The sequence below is a fragment of the Montipora capricornis genome, chromosome 2 (genome assembly GCF_036669925.1).
Source record: "Montipora capricornis isolate CH-2021 chromosome 2, ASM3666992v2, whole genome shotgun sequence".
Classification (NCBI taxonomy): domain Eukaryota; kingdom Metazoa; phylum Cnidaria; class Anthozoa; order Scleractinia; family Acroporidae; genus Montipora; species Montipora capricornis.
Window position 1 is genome coordinate 40,913,150 of NC_090884.1, and position 16,915 is coordinate 40,930,064.

General features: G+C 38.1%; 1 pseudogene; it reads right to left on the reverse strand.

Moving 5' to 3' along the window:
• LOC138021668 (putative leucine-rich repeat-containing protein DDB_G0290503) overlaps positions 1 to 16,514 on the reverse strand; it is a 58,895-nt pseudogene extending 42,381 nt beyond the window's left edge.
• Between the last annotated feature and the right edge of the window lie 401 nt (positions 16,515 to 16,915).

The following is a 16,915-nucleotide window of genomic DNA, read 5'->3' on the forward strand; positions in this document are numbered from 1 at the left end:
ATATGCAAATTCGTGACGTTCTCGTTGCCGTCGCCGTTGTCGTTGCTTTAGCTCCCTGTTGCTAAGCTCCCTACTATTTGGATCGGTGACAACCTCGTTCCCAGGGTCTCTCTTCTCTGGCTCCCTTGTCGTTGCGGAGGCAGAGAAGAGAGAATCTGGGAAAGAGGTCGCGCTTACCTTCAGTGCCGAGTCCTCCTCCAGGGCTCGCAGGATGTCCTATAGATGCAAAAATTGTACAATTCAATTCAATTCAATTCAATGTTTTTTGCAACTAACATTCTCGTGCTCAGTTTTCTTGAATCCACCCAAAGACAGAGGAACATAACTTTTCTTTTAATTGACAATAATACCCCTGCCAGGAAAACGACTCACGGCTGCCGCCATGGACGTGATCGTTGGATTGAGCACACATAAGAGCCTTCCACTAATGTGGCATGAGCGCCATTCTCAGACTCGGCGCCGTAAGTGAGTTGAGTTTGTTGGTTCTTTACTCTGCTCCGAGAGGTTTTTCTCCGGGTCTTACTCCGAGTTTCCACTCTAATCAACAAACCAACATTTCATTTGATTTACCTTTTTCTCACGAGATCTTATTTGAGTCACAGTTGCCCCATGCAATTAGCGCACACAAGGAGCACTTGTTCTCTTCTCAAGAAACTTGAGACATGAATAAATTGTCATAACTAAGCCAACCACAAGCTTCAGTTTCAGAGTCTTTATCAAAGGGCAACACTCTTTATTTACCGCAATCAAGTTATCTTTCTCGTTGTTATTTACTGCAAGCTTCTGTATGATTCTGTCCTTTGCCTCTAGTTGCTCTTGGGCTTCTACAGAAACTCTCTATTATAGCAAAAAAAAAAGCAGTTTTCAATTTAGGAAAGAAGGGTAATTGCGCATGGCGCAAATTAACTCAGTAAAATCGCACAAAATCCAAATACATGATTTATATTTTAGGAAGTTTGACACTCGCAATTTCGGAAAGAGATACTCGAAATTGGAAAGTGCGTCTTCCCATTTTGTCCACATAAATCCTTTTTGAAAAAGGTCACGATCGCCATACCGTTGCACCAAACATTCCTCCTCTCGTCTAACTTTTTTTTTTAACATTGTTTATTGTTTCAACAAAAGTGTGACAAAATGACAAGCTTCAGACTTGTAGAAAAAGCTGGTAATTGGATAAATGTCTGATAACCAGACAAATTTGCCTTAGTCGGACACTCTTCCTGGGAATTTCTGACATAGAATAATTTATCAACAGAAAGATTCCCAGGATCTCTGAATGGAAAGGATGCGAAGGGAAAAACCGAAACGTACTTATTGACAAGTGAGTATACACAAAATTTCCGTACATCCTAAACGATTTGAAACCAATAGGATTAGCACACGTTTGCTTTACTCTGTGCAAACACTTCCCGTCGAGACCTGCTTGGAAAACAATTTAAACACTAAGCACACTGCGCATCCGTCCTGCGCAGCACGGCGTGCTAAAATGGTTTTGCCAAGACGTACTGCGTGGAGTTTTTATTGAAAGGTTTAACTGACAATTAAGTTTGCCAAAGTGGCACAAATGTTCTTTGTGAGCAGTTTGTCTTAGCTTCAAGCTGTTTCTAATCATGTATTAACATTCTGCGAGGGTAAGGTCAATTGCCGGAAGAAACAGCTTGATTGCCGAGACTTTGCTACACACAAAACAACAAAGTACTTTTTGCAAACTGAAACTCGAAAGTATCCGCTTACATGACATGCACTGAGCCTGACTTCAAGTACGAGAGGATGTTGTACTCGAAGACTGCTATATTGCTAACGTTTAAAGTGTGTGATTATACTTCGGCGGAAGGACGCAAAAAGAGTCCTGGAATTACGTAATCTTACTTGCTCTTTCAATCTCTCTTGCTTCCATTTTTCACGAGACAGTGAAAACGTCACTGTTGGTCGTTGATTAATTCTAAGGGTATCGAACACAAACGACGCATTTACCTGATACGCTTCTTCCAAGGCGTCCATCTTGGAGTAGTGATCTTGGGAAAGAGTTTTATGCTTTTCCAGAAGTTCCTGTCAAAAATAAACCGAAAACGTGAAAAGTGGGAGTTACATGTACAAAGTTGCTCTTCGTACGTCTTTTTTTCTTCTGTACTGTTTAGTGCCTATTCTAAGATTACCGATCCACTCCCTCCACCGCGCATTTTATCCACCAATCAACTCGTGTCACTAAACGAGGGGTACGTAATACATCGCTCATGTTCCACAACTCTCGTTCGGGTTGAGTTCAGTAAGCGGATGGTTCTCTTGAGTCGTCACTCACGTGATTTGAAGCCTTGTCCCACCACCAGGGAACGCTTTCGAAATTAGCGCTTTCTCTAACCAACTGGGCACTAAAAAAAGTTCTACTTTTTAATATTAAAGACAGAATAAAAGTGATGAGCACTTGTGATACAATATATATAAACTGCCTCGTTAAGAGCCGTTGCCTTGCCCGGTCCATGCACACCACAGCTTGCATGAGAGCCTACCCTGAGCCAGCTAGAATCCGATGCAAGCTCGGAAGAACACCTTGGTGTGGTAAAGAACAGAGAATTGAAGTATCCAGAGAAAACCTCTCAGGACAGGAGTGCCACAACGTACGGGTGTATTACGAGACAATTCATAATGTACTTTCAAAACCTGGGCGTCTAAGGGCACGGAACTATGGCATTACTTTGCTTTTTCTTCGGTTGAAACAAGTCAAAAGACGAATGACATTTTTACAATCGACTATACGGGTCACAAAACTTTTTGTAACTTCCCTGAAATAGGTCCGTCTCAGGGTCAAGAACCAACACTGAGGAGGTGAGTACTCCCACCACAGCACTATCCCTGTCCCCTTGGACAATGACACAGGGAAGCTTGCATTATGCTGCAGCTGGACTTACAGCTTGTTCTAGTTCTTTTTGCTTCAACAATGCATCCAGGCGCTGTTCAAGCAATCCTTTCCCGTTATTCAACCTGTGCAACTCTACTTCTTTGGCCGACATGGACTGGATAAGTTTCTGAAACCAAAAAGGAGAACAAACAGGTAAATAGCCGGTTTAGTCATCTGAGATTGCAATAAATGCAAGCTTAAAAGGAAAGAAAAAAAAACCTGCCAACAACAACAATTGAGAGCTTTATGAACGCATCAGCAAAATCCTTTGCTGTCAATTTCCGCTCTTTGAGGGCCTCTCCCCTAATCGCGTTCAATGAATTTTTTTTAAATTAAGTAGCAGCACGGAAAATATCTGAGCTGGACTTGTAAGCATATCTGGTCTTTTTGCAAAGCCATCTTAAACGAGTCTGTTTTCGGTAAATCGCGGCAAACGAGTGTAATTCATTCCCAGTTTCATCCAGTTTTTTTAAAAGAAATTTAAATACTCTTAAGGACTCAATTCTTCGCATTTTTCAAGGACTACATGCAGTGCAATATTAAACCAATTTGATCATTATCATGATTATTCAACACTATTCTGTGTTTCTCCTTCAGTGTCGGTAACCCTTTCTGTTGTATTTGCCACGACAGTTTCGCTGGGATGGCGCGAGTAAGAACTTTCAAGGACTTTCCAATCCAAAGCGAAACTTTCCAAGGACTATTAAAGCCTTGAGTTTTTTAAACTCAAGGAGTTTTAAGTACTTTCAAGAAACACGCAAACCCAGCAGAGAGCTTTCTAACTGAGTCGCACACAAAAACTGCGAATGTCATCGCGATAAATAGTCCCTTCCAAAATAAACACAATAAACTCTAAGCGGGACAGGCAGTGATTGCTGCTCTCCACTCTTTCGTAAAGGGCCTTAAGTTGAACTTTCAGTTAAAAATTCCTATTAACAGTACCTCTAATTCCATATCCTTCGCACTCACTGAGCTTTGCAGTGCGGCGATCATGGCGTCCCTTGCTTTCAAAACCTCGGCATGTTCCTCAAAGGCCTGAAATTTAATGGCACAGTCTCAACACTCATCAACACAACAGGAAAACACTCATTCACAACACAACACAACACAACACAACACAACACAACACGACAGGACAACACTCATTCATAGTCTCACTACCATTCAAGCATTGAGGAACAGACTGTAATGTGACTGATATAAAGAGAGGAATAGGTATATTCCGTCCATGACGTCAAAAAATGTCGTTAAATCTCCCTTTTTTTTAACGGAACCTCTATATGCTTCAGCAAAAATAAAACTTTATACCGGTAGAAACAATGTTTACAATCAAATTTGTCCAAAAAACTTAAAAAGGCCTTTAAACTCTAATGAGACGAACAAGTTTTGGATTTTGTTAAATAATAAATACTGAAGAATTCTAGCCAAACTCACTACTCTTGTGGACGCTGTTCTAAAAAACGAAACTGCGCTACGCTGGATACGAAATACCATCAAAAATCTCTTCCTTTCGAATTGGCCAAAATATATGTGGAATATAATCCTTATCTAATGTAGCAAGGCAAAACCATCCTATTGTTCAATACGATATCAAAGAACCGATGAACTCAAAAGGTGCAAAGTGCAAAGCAATTCAAATTTGCAAATGAATGCAACAGTATCTATGGGATCAACAGAGAAATCAGAAAGTGGCCATGCATTGACTGACTAGTAGGCTCAGTCTCCAGCCGTGGGTGTCTCGGTGCGCCCGCGATAGTGGGGAGGATCGCGGGCGCATCAAGACACCCACGGCTGGAGACTGAGCCTAACTGACTGACTTAATTTCTCTCCGAAACTGAGTTTTACATACTGCTTTACAACCCATGCATGAAATTGCCACGGCCGAATTACTCAATTTCTTCCCAATTCGTTCTCATGTCACTCCAGGCCTTTTTTCCAAACTCACCTGGTACCAGTTTCGTTTGGCTGCATGGGCAGCCTCTCTCGTTGCTGTTAGGCTTTGGTTCAGGTCTTGAACTTTAGTCTGCAAGTTTTCCATCTTGGGAAAGTCACAAGAAAAAGTCAACTGCATTTGCCTTTTTCGCGGACCGCATTCTACAACACCATTCACTAATGGCCGCAGCCAGCGTGCTTTTTCGCTCAATTGATCACCGTAAAGATAATAGGGAATTTAAGATCTACGACGGCAACGGTCGACGAAAACGTCACCTCAAAATATAACTTTGCACTATCATAAGTCTTTCGCGATTATTCAGTCTCGTTCACGTCCTACAATGTGGGCGAAGTATCCTAAAAATAAAATGGTACGAGCGGTTTCAGACTGAAAATATAGAATGAAAGATTCTCTGTTGCATGATTACGTTGTCGTCAAAACCTCAAATTTGGTGATTTCACGTCGTCGTTATGCAGAGGACCGCTAAGATACTTGCTAAAATCCGTGCTGCACGTGCAGTACGATTATTTATGCTCTTTTAACCAATGATATTTCTGTTTTGTGGCGATGTCGTAGTCGTAGCCGTCGCCGTTTCTTAAATTCACTAATAATTCGAAAGCTCACTTTTCGAGCGCTAGCTATCGCATGCCTGGACCAGAATTACGGACGTTTCGCTCCCCAGCGCGTTCGACCCCGCTACGTTTGCCTCTGAGAGCTACGATTTATCTTTGTATCTTTGTTTCTTGAGGGGACGAAACCGGTTAGGCAAAGAGGGCGAACTTGGAGGGGTCGAATTCACGGGGGGCGAAATGTTCTGTTACTCAAGTTATCATATCAACTCAGTTGATAAACCCATTTCTGTGTTTCATTTCCCCACCGACGTAACACCACAGTTTCTTTAACCTAACTAAACCCCTTTACACTTTTTCCCTAGATACGACAACGAAGAGATACAACTAATTTCGCACTTATAGACCTCTTAAAAGGGCCAGTTTCACGGTTTTGCGCATGCCCAAGCTTTATCGCTAGCAGTTGTAAATTTTACGGTTTCTTACTGAACCAGATGATGTTAATTAAACACAGAGAGTATTAAAGCAAATACACTGAATGACTAAGGCCCAAATTTGGTGGAAGACACTGTGTAAGAAATAGGCCTTTACTGAGTTAAGCTGATTTAAATGAAATCACGGTAAATATAAACTGGGCAATCGCTGTTCTCATTCGTTTAAAACGACGCAGTGTTTTTGTGGTTGTTGTTAAATGCAAACTTGTTGACATCCCTATGGCATCGAACAAAGACAAAACGCAAAACATTTGTGACTTATTACTTGGTGACTGCTCAAACGTGTGTCGTAAACCGCCGTCAAGAAATGCTACATTCGTGTGTAACTGTCAAAGTAAAACTGACCCGGGACATACACTACAGGTAAGAAACAATGTTATGAGAGGTCATCAAGCAGAACCAAATATGGCTTATTTTCTCACCTCACTATCTCTGGTGATCGAAACATCCCTTTGACCCTGTGACGTGAATAAACAAAATAAGTCATTTGGCGGTCAAAACTTGCCAGCTGTGAGAAAGTAGGGCAAGACTTCAAGCCAACGACTTTCTCTCAACAGCTAATCTAGTCTAATCAATCCAATCCATTTTTGCACTGCAATTGTGCAGTGAGGATTAGGACTAGAAGGGAAGATATGAACCCTTTGAGCTAGTTCACACAAAGACCGGGTAGACTTTCATATGTATGGGTTATTGACCAAGCGTGAGGTCAAGATGGCTGGATATTGGCCAAGTTCTTTTTTTGCGTTTTTATGGACCGAGACGAAGTCGAGGTCAATAAACACGCAAAAAAAGAACGAGGCCAATATCCAGCCATCTTGACCAAACAAGTTTGGTCAATAAAGGATTTATTATATGACTTAAAACACCAAAAAATGATCTTTGATCTTGCGGGACCAAGCGAGAAATCCCGAGCGGGCAGTATCGCTCCATCTTGCCCGCTCGGGTAGCCAATCAGAGCGCGCGATTTGGTTCATCTTGCCCGCTCACGGAGCTAGTCATATAATAAAACTCACATAATGAACACACCATCTCTATGTTCATGTACAAACCTGTGAGGCGTCCATGGAGTTCCGTGAATGCAACTGTTGTTCTATTTCTTTATCATGAAGCTGATTCCTTAAATCCTAGATAAACAAAGTACCATACATTAAGGATTTAAATTCAAAATGATAATTACAGTGATAAAAGTAACTTAAGCAGGGAAGTTGAATGCGACTGTAAACCGGGAGTGTGTGATAGTGCCACGCCCATTTCCTTCAGCTAGACTTCAAGCCATGTGGGTACATAATGATACATGAGGGTAGCTTTACAAAGATAAAAGCAATTTCATCTACGAATACACATGTAAATGTGAATTGAAAAGGTTCAACAAGTCAGTTTTGTGAATTAGGAATTGTTAACTTATTGTAAAAGTGCTTTGAATATTGTCAATCTAATTTTATCCATCTATATAGATCACTGTATCATTCACCAGACATTGCATACACTGAACTTCTGTCGCTACACATATTACAGTAGAGCTAACACAGTAAACTTTATATGATGTTGCTGTAATGTCTAACCCGGTTTGATCTCTCCATTTTCTTGGCCTTTTCTTTAAAATCCTTGACAAAAAAAACAGAAGGTTATGTTTTTCTCACAATCAATCACTAAAATTTAATTTCACTGTAAATGAAATTTTAATGTACATATAAATCATAGAGAAGTTAAAGAGTAGAGCTTGAGTCACAGTTGCAGGTTAAATACATGTCATGTACATTTCAGCTTCACTAGACTTTGGTGAAGTACTTGTAAAATATTTGTAATTCAACCAGGGATCATAGTCAGGCTTTTTTGTCATAAAGTAAATGGTGGAAATGCAAGGAGCTGGTTTCCAGATTGTGACCTAGATTGCACAGCTGGTCCCTGCCCTTAATAAAAACCTCCAAGTTTGTGATACAGTTTCACTGAATATCCTTTCTTTGAACTGCAAATACAAATTAAATAGTTCCTTATGCATGCCTCACCTCCAGTTTCGTCTGCCTGCTTTCAAGTTCTTGAGTTAGTTGTTTAATTCTTTGCTCACCTTCCCGGATCTTTCTCCCATTAATTTCTAATTCATCACTCTGTCAATTAAGAGGAGAAACACATGACCATATAATACAGTTATCAGAGTAAAATAAAATTAATATTAATTTAACAATTTGCTCAGTTCTCCAGTAGGACAGATAACCTGGCGAACCACGTGATGACCAGAATGCACAGAAACCCTCTGGTATCAACCTCACTGTAGCTCTCTTCCATTCCCTGTGGCAAACGCTCTCAAGATCTTTTTTGAAACATTTTTTTTCCGTTAACCTGTTTGCTTCTTTGTTCATTTATTATTTACTTTCACGACATAAGGTTTAAATGAATTTATAATAAAAGTAATGTTAACAATGAAATGATATATGAAATGGATCATATATGAACTGCGGATACGAAATCAAGTGAAGCTATGATCCTTGCAGTTATGAACGCAATTTTTGCAATTGCATTCATAACTGTGAGGGTCATAGCTTCACTTGAAAATTAATATTGACAATACCTGGACAATATTCTGTCCCTGGGTTTCCAGCCTTTCCTTTAATTTAACCAGGCTGTCTTTGAGAACCTACATTGCATCAAAACGCAAAGTTATTAAGTAGTTTTCAGTTACCCAAAAGTGCTGTGTGCTGTGAATAATAATATTATTGTTGTTGCCAACATCAGAACATATTAAAGAGTAGACATTCTCACAGATAAGGAAGATGACCTAGCAGCTGTTTGCATTTATCTCCATTTGAAACAAAAATAGTGCATCCAAAGCTCACCATATTTTCTGCTTCAGTAGAAAGCAGAGATGCTCTAAGATCATCTATCATCCTGAAGGCAAGAAAAAACTGGTAAAAAATTAATGATTCGCTGATTAAAAAATGATGAGTTGATTGACCTTACTATCAGAAATTAAAATCTGATGTTTTCCTAAGAACAAAGTCACCACAAAATATGGGGCTAAAAGGTCAGAATGGGCCAAAGCATACAACTGTGTGTTGTGGTGAATGTTTGCAGTACTCTACTTCTCTAAGCTACATGTAAGTAAAGCTAAACATACTATTACCTTGCATTAAAAAGTTGTAATTCCTTTGCGATTCATTGAATTTTTGTAAAGACAAATTTTCCTCAATGCAAACACCTTTACAACACTGTTACTGTATGCAAAGAGGCCTGTCAGTATGTTATTTGTGACAGCTCATATGAACGCCTGCATGTTGTCTGGAATAAATTGCTGACAGCGAGGAGTCTTTGTTACCGGTCATTCGCTACTTCCGAATACTCAAAAGCATCTGAACTTAGTTGACCTCAGCACAAGAAGCAGCAGCACAAGAAGCACATAGTATCGTGTAAATATTTTTAAGTTCAAGTTTGTTTACATTTGGTATGTTCGGTTGAAGACTTTCGCCGCTCTTCGCCGCTGCTTTTTGTTTACCGAAGATCGTTCGCAATGTGCATGGAGGCTTTACTCGTTATGAATGTGTTTTCAAGAAATTTCGGCGTCCAGATTAGGGCTGTTTATCAATAGTGTCCTGGCAATTCGGCAGTTTTAAACACTGAACTCGAGAAAACAGGAGCGGTGATGCAGTGGAAGTGATTGTGAAAAATACATGTATTTCGATACTGAATGTCTGCAAATATTAAAGGCGGTCGCATGTCAAAACCTTTTGTCTAACGCTATTGTTTTGCTTTCAAGAAGTCTCACCTCAACTTGAGATTTCTGATCAAGATCCTTGAAAAAAAATTTCAAGGGTCTCGAAACTCGATTCTCGAAACTCGACCCTCGAAACTCGATCCTTGATTCTCGAAAACATTGAGGATCGCGGATAGAGTTTCAAGTCGAGACTGTCAACTTACATTTGCACGGTACTCTATATGCACCTTAAACTCTGTAATGTTGCTGATCCTTCATTGGTTAAATTCATGAGCATACAAATTTTATTTTTTTTCAAAAAATTTGCAATGTTTACCTGTCCTTTTCATTTAGAGTAGCTTTCATAGCAACCTAAAAAAATCAAAACTGGTATTACTGCTGTCCTTTATTTTGACCGACAAAGTCCTCAGGTTAATAGTCAAAAATATCACAGTGCAAAATGCAAATTATTAAATATAATAGTTATTCTCTATTAAATGTCATTATGTTTTAATTATAACATTGAACAGCCGGCTTACATATTGGTGTTATGTGAGATCCACAAATTCTCAACTTCATTGCAAGTTTGCATATAACTGTGATCCAACATTGCTGCTCATTATTATTAATTAAATAATTATTACTACAATAATTACCATAAGGGTGCAACCTTACTTGTATCTGCTGTTGATCTTCATGGAATCCATCTGTGCTCTCAGCAAGCTTTTCATTTAATTGCTGATTAATGTTAGCCATGTCAGCCTGTGGATAAAAGAAGACAATGTTACTGGTATCAGGGTTCGTGCCCAATTTTGCCTATAAAATTCCAGGAGTATTCAAGGAGTTTTCAAGAACCAGGAATTGAGTTTTCAAGGAGTCTTTACAAGAAGATTGCTATGCCATACATAGTGTTTCAGCATTTTCTTTGCTGAAAAAGCCTACCTTGATATTCCTTACCACATCCTGAAAGTCAAGTGCACGCACAGGCATTTTAATTTTTGGTTTTAATGTTTCCCTAATAGTCAACTTTGGGCTCAATTTTTGAAATGTCTCTTTAACTTAGCATGACGCAATCTCAACAATTTTCACCCAAGAAAAAATTCAAGGAGTTTTCAAGCAGTTTTCTACAAAATTCTTTTTTCCAAGGGCTTTTCAAGCACCCTTGAAGTCCAAAATTAAATTCCAGGGCTTTTCAAGGACTTCAAGGAGTAGCACGAACCCTGTGGTATCCTAAGAAGAAAAAACCAAGAATAGCAGCCCTGTTTTGTGACTACTTTTTTCTAAGATAAAAGTGAGGACTTATTTTAAAATGAGTATAACAAATGGAAGCCATGAATGTGTTAGGTGACTCTTTAAATCACACACCAGTTTTTCCACGATGTCATCAAGGTCATGCCGTGCAATAGTCAACTCCTACAGGAAGACAAAACAATAAAAGGACACTTCTGTTACTTAAAATTTAGAAAAGACACTAAATCATTGGATGAAACCTTAAAAGTCGGTGATAGACTGGTGTTGCATTTTTTTACATAGTTTTATACTACAATTAATCTCTTTTTGAAAGAGTGACTGAGGTTTGTAAGTAGTGAAAGCACTGTTATGCCTTCCACCAATGTGCCCACTGCTCAATTTCCAGACAAGAGGTACTCCAATTTTCCCCTACATGTATGATCAAAAACAAACATTAATTTTACTTGTGCTTTAATTTCAATGGGTTAAACTGATTGCCTTCTCTCCGACATGACTAAATAAAAGACATTTCTTGCATTTTGCCTTTTATGACCAAGAAAATGGAAACAGAAAATGGGAACAGTTTGGCAACACTGCTTCGTGACCAATCCATCTTAGCGGTCTATATTGCAAAATTCAGACCACTCAGAGAACCAATCAGAATTCTCCTTTTCATCTCGGACCAGTTTTCCTAATATAGGAATCATTTTGAGGCATTAGCAAAACCAGGAGTACAAACTGAACCTTTTCCATATCTTTAAGTTTGATTTCGTATCCTTCTCTTATTTCTCTCAACTCCTCATTATGTTCTTCAGTAAGCTGCAGTGTAATCAAAATAGACATACAAAGACAAAAGACATTATTTTTTTTCACAAAATCAACCAAAAACTAAACAATCCTATAATTTAAGGGTCATACATGTATGCATAACTGCTGTAACTGCATTTTTTAGGCCTGTTTCTCATCCAATGAAGGTCATACTGTTCTTCCACCATTTTACCTGACTTCTTTATTTTTTTATTGATGTTTTAAGTTGAATGTAAAAAAAAGGAAGCAGTTTGATTTAAAACAGGTCAAAGCAGTGTTCATGAATCCCATGGCCCTTAGTTTTTGCAAGTGACCTGCAAAAACTACTCTTTGTAGAAGCTATGGACTGTTTTTTCCCTTAAATTTTGCTACAAACTGAAACATAAAATGGTATGGGTCGAAAAAAAGAACTTAAGAAATACAGTTGTGAATACACCTATTATCATTCCAGGAAGTAGTACAATGTGGTTCTCATTGCTTAATGAGAATATTGTACTTGGCAAGGCAAAAAGGGGAACCCAGGAAGAATAGAGTCAAACCACCCATAATGATGAATTTTAAATTGGACATTTTAGATAGCTGACCTGTTTGATCTGCGCATCACTGTGCTGAGCCAAAGCTTCAACCGCATTCCTGTAGAAAAAAAGTAGAAAGTAATTGAAAATTTGCAAGGGTTATAGCCATTATGTCCATGAAACAATGCTCCTCCTACGTAAATTTCTAATACCAGTATTCACACATTACTCACGAGGCTTTGACAAGTAATTCCTGTCTTTCTACAAGTTCTTTCTTCAACTTTTCAACAGTCACCTTGAGCTCTATGTTCTATACAGGGGAAAAAATCAGATTTTTAATAAATTTAAGTATAGTGCATGTATATATATTAAATAATAATTGAATTATAAGTAGTACACCTGTAGTATGACAATGTAAGTTTAAACAGGTTAAAAAAGACAAGCAACATTTATCTTTTGCTACTCTTGAAAATCGAGTGTTGTCCAAAAAACAGAACATGCAAGAACTGTTTGTGCACATGTGACAAATGGGTGCTTCCACTACCTTGGACTATTACCTTTTACAGAATAAGACAAGACAATAAGACATTATTATCGTCTTAGAAATTCTATGAGACAACAATAATTTATTGTTGGTAATTTTCCCCTCCTGGCAGCTCTAGGTCCCTTTTTTTTCTACGTTCCCTGGGTTGGCGAGTGCTGGAAAAGAGACCTCTGCTGACAGTGACTTGAGCCCACTGTGTCTCGCACATTCCTTTACAGTAATTCCACTGCTGTCAAGTGAGCCCACACGACATGTATCACATGTGAGGATATTGTCACTAAGCAACCACCATGCATGCAAAACACAGTGAGTTTCGACTCACGGCAGAGGTTTCTTTTCCTGTACTTGTCAGCCCAGGGTACCGAAAAGAAAAGAGTTGACCTCTGCTATCAGGGAATGATAATTTATTCAAGACATGACACCTAATTCAACAATATTAAAAACACTCTTTAACTTTGACAAACAACACAACAACAGTCAGAATACATGTATATCATGAAAACACATTAGCCTTATTAATTTAACTTACAGCCTTAAAAATATCCTCTGGGATATCACTATTATTTTGTTGTTCAAGAAAATAAATCCTCAGCTTCAGGCCAAAATTCTCTTTCTTGAGCTCAGAAATTTGCTGTTGAATTAACACAAACAAATCAGAGATTAAGTTAGTCACCAAAATTATTCAGTGTACAGTGACTTAACATATCCTGCAAATTGAGAGCAAATCATGGTTTATTTGGGAAATATAAATAACAATCAAACCTCTTTCACCAGTTTTGCCATTACACAGAATAAGATAATGAAAGCAACAGCTACTATTGACAGCCTACAGTACAAGCATTTTTCATAAAAAAAGACAGCCTACATGTATTAAATTTATAAAAAAACAATACAGTATTGTCAAATACAGTGTACGGAACCCTTAGCTATTTCTCATAAAACAAAGCATTTTGTCTCATGTTTCTTTCTTCTGCTTGTATTATACAATGCAAGATCTAGATGTAAACACTAAGTAATGACAATAAAACTGAAAAAGAAAGAATTCCAAGCTACAGCCACAGGCAACAGAGTGATCAGACAAAAAAGAAATGTTTTTCCTTTCATTTCTAAACCATCTGTGGAAATTTAAACAAAAATGCGAAAATTTTAAAGAATTCCAAAAACCAACACTTGAAATGTTCTTCTCGTGCTCCCTTCATTATTATAATAATTATATGTACTTTTTTCATGTGCAGTTGTTTTCTTTTTTTATGTACCCTGTTAAAAAATATATATATGGTTTAAAGATCTCCCTAAATCTTCATGTCGAAGGTCTCTCTCAGTATCCTGGTATTAAACCTTCTACTGGCCTTACATGGATTTTCCCTGCTTAAAATAAGGACCTTTATTGAGTCTAGAAACCTCAAGAACCTTGCAATCATCCAAAGCACCGGTCCTGACCTCAAGCGCATACATGGTACATTGCACTGTATGAACTGATTCAGAAGACATAAGGATATCGTCTCTTTTGAGAAGTTGCAACGCAAAAGGTTTAGAACATGCTTCTATAAGATATCAGGGACTGTACTTTTATTTAGTTAGTAGGCTTGTTATTGGTAATTTTTAGTTGTTTTTTTTTTTTCACTTATTGTCTTTTGGTTTTTAGTGGTTTTTACAAATGTAACTACAATCGTGGTCAAAAGTTGTTGGGAAGGTTGCGGGCATCAGTTCACTTCACACCTAATGCCATTTTTCTAACTATTTGCTGAAGTATTTGGAAAATACCATGCTCTTGTGGCCCCCCTCCCCCATATTCAATTTTGGAGTTCTTCAGGTAAGAAAAGTCACCGTTTTTTTTTTTCCTGGAAAATCCAACATTGAAATGGGGGAGGGGGGTATCTGTAAAATGAAGCTACCTTCCCAACACTTTTGTCCATGATTATAGCTCTTAAAACCACTCAATAAGCACTACATGTATATAAATTCATTAAATAATAATAATAAAACAGACAGTAATTTGAGCAAGTGACAGTTCAAAGATACATAAGTAATTCAAGGATGTTTGTTACTAAAGTCCTGTGAAGTACTGTATATTGGCAACAACAGCCATTTTCAGGACTAAAATTATTGTTCACGACACCACAAAGCTGTCATTGAACTTGCTTGATCAAGCTATTATTAACAACAGCACGATTGATAAAATTTTATAGAATTCAAATGAACCCATTTCAGTAACTCCCAACTTGGAGGACAAAACAGTGGTTGTTCTCTCCCCTGTGAGAAACAAACCTTTCAAATGCAAAACAATCTTATTGTTTTGTCCTCCTCCAGATTGGGAATTAAATGAAAGGGGTCTATACAGCAGATAACCTTCATCAACTACATTGGGTTATCATATTTAACTGAATACTTACATATTCATAATCTTTCATCGTCTTGGTTTGTGGAGAGCCTGCACTGTCCTGAGAAGCTCCAGCTAAAAAATATCAAAACCTTATGATTACAATCTTTCTCCTTGTATACAGTTTGATACCAACCATAACCCTAGTTCAACAAATAGAATGAATAGCAACTGAAAGAGTAACCAGTTCATTGCCATAATGGTTTTGGTATTAAATACTCGGTGGATTCCTTAAATTTATCTGGTGAGCATTCTGCACTGTTTTACTCAAAAAAACTCTTGATTATGCACCTGTTGCCCCTATTATAATTATATGATTGCAGTAAGACTACAGGCTGTGCTGGTAAGACTACGCTAGTATATAACATACACTTAAAAGAATTAGAACAGATATTGACAGGTTAAATACGGAATACAGGGCCACTTATTTCCACGCAATCGAATAACAATAAAAGTTATTGCATCATGACTACCAAGTGAAGCTATGATCTTCGCAGTTATGAGCGCAACTTTTACAATTTTTTACAATTTTTTACTTCAACGTTGAGGTCCTGAATTTTTCAGGCTTCTTTACGCAATTGTAAAAATTGCGTTCATAACTGCGAAGATCATAGCTTCACTTGATTTCATATCTGCAGTTCATATATGATTCATTTCATATACCATTTCATCATCATGACTACCGTTTTTTGTTGTGGCTATGCATTCTGTATTATATTGCTCATGTCTTTTGAAACTGTTTTTTATCAGACAACCGTTATACATACGTTTACGTGTAGCGAGCATTGAAAACGTCTCTGTCGTATTACGTTCAAATTTACTTTTGCGCATATTTAGCTTGTCAATGTCTCACTTCCTGAATAAAAATAAGCTTTACACAGACCGTACGTAACATGATGCGCGTGACTGGGCAATGCCTTTAAAAAGCTTATATCAAGATCGTTTGCACTACCAAACAAAGCAATCATGTAGGGCTGTTCTCACGTTAATACTTCTTAAAATGGGAGTCAAGATACACGTTCAAACAATTCAAACCTGTAATCAAAGGTCGTCCCTTCAATCCCTCGGCTAATTCTGCGGAAGAATCTAACATGTCTTCCCCTGTACCGGCTGCAACAGCTGCCTTGAATTTGGCGATATTTGTACTAAAAACAAATCGATGATTAAAATCACCCTAATTCAACCCGCAAATGAGTATCATTCAGGGGTAGCAATATAAATAATGGATCAATTTTGGAGTTGTCAAATGCGACATAATTTCTCTGTGGTCAAATGATGACAAGAGCACGTCAAACAAAACGAGACAATGCCATCTTTTTTAAATACCTTCTGTCGAAATCTAGTGGAAGCGTTATATCATCCTCGGCTACAGAATCCATGGCACTCCCGACGCAAGACCCTTCGCTGAGCAATAATTTAAATTTTAAAGCATAACAATGATCAACTGTATTTTACGAATCAGTCCGCCATTTTCGCAATTAAATTCTGAGTCAGCAAGCACAACCGCTGAAACCACTCTGCGGTCCTTTGCAAATTTGCAGACGCCAAAGAGCTGTCTGATCTGATCTGAACTCTTTTTTGTCACTTTTTGCTTAATTAATGCTAGGATTTTACATCATCACAACTACAACACTTTACTTGAAAGTTATTATTTATTAGTGTACTACATTTCGGCTGACCAAACCAGCCTTCTTCAGGTACAACGCGAGCCTTTTACGGTGACAGTTTTCAAAACATCATTGTACCTAAGACAGAAGGATGGTTTGGCCAGCCGAAATATGGAAATATGGTACACTACTAAATAATCAAATCTGCGTTGTATCCGCTCTTGCTCAAAATAGTCATGTTTTCAACTTATCAGA